Source organism: Lissotriton helveticus, chromosome 5_1 (assembly GCF_964261635.1).
Source record: "Lissotriton helveticus chromosome 5_1, aLisHel1.1, whole genome shotgun sequence".
NCBI lineage: Eukaryota > Metazoa > Chordata > Amphibia > Caudata > Salamandridae > Lissotriton > Lissotriton helveticus.
In genome coordinates, this window is record NC_136065.1 from 1651235126 (window position 1) to 1651235558 (window position 433).

Sequence of the window (433 nt, forward strand, 5' to 3'; positions counted from 1 at the left end):
CACTTCTGTTCCTATGCAGGTTGTCCTGATCCTGTCCTTATGCTGTAATAAACCTGCAGAAACTCCTACTACCTCGAATCTTGACTCTTATTTTATTGAGCTATCTGTTATTCATTCATTCATCCAAAAATAGATCCGGTATTATTTATTTATATACCACAAGGAGGCCAACGGCGTTGCAAAGTACCCGGGAAGGGCTCCACGGGTACCGGGCAGTCCTCCCCCGGGCGTCCGGGGGCTCCCTTCTCCAGGCCAACGGCATGGTTCAATGCCCAGGACGGGCTCCATGTGTCCCGGACAGACCTCCCCCGGGTGTCCGGGGCACCCATCTCCAGGCCAACGGCATGGCTCAATGCCCAGGACGGGCTCCATGGGTCCGGGGAGGCGTCCCATGCGCCTCCGGGCTTGGGAGCCCCGGCTGTGTCCAGGGGCC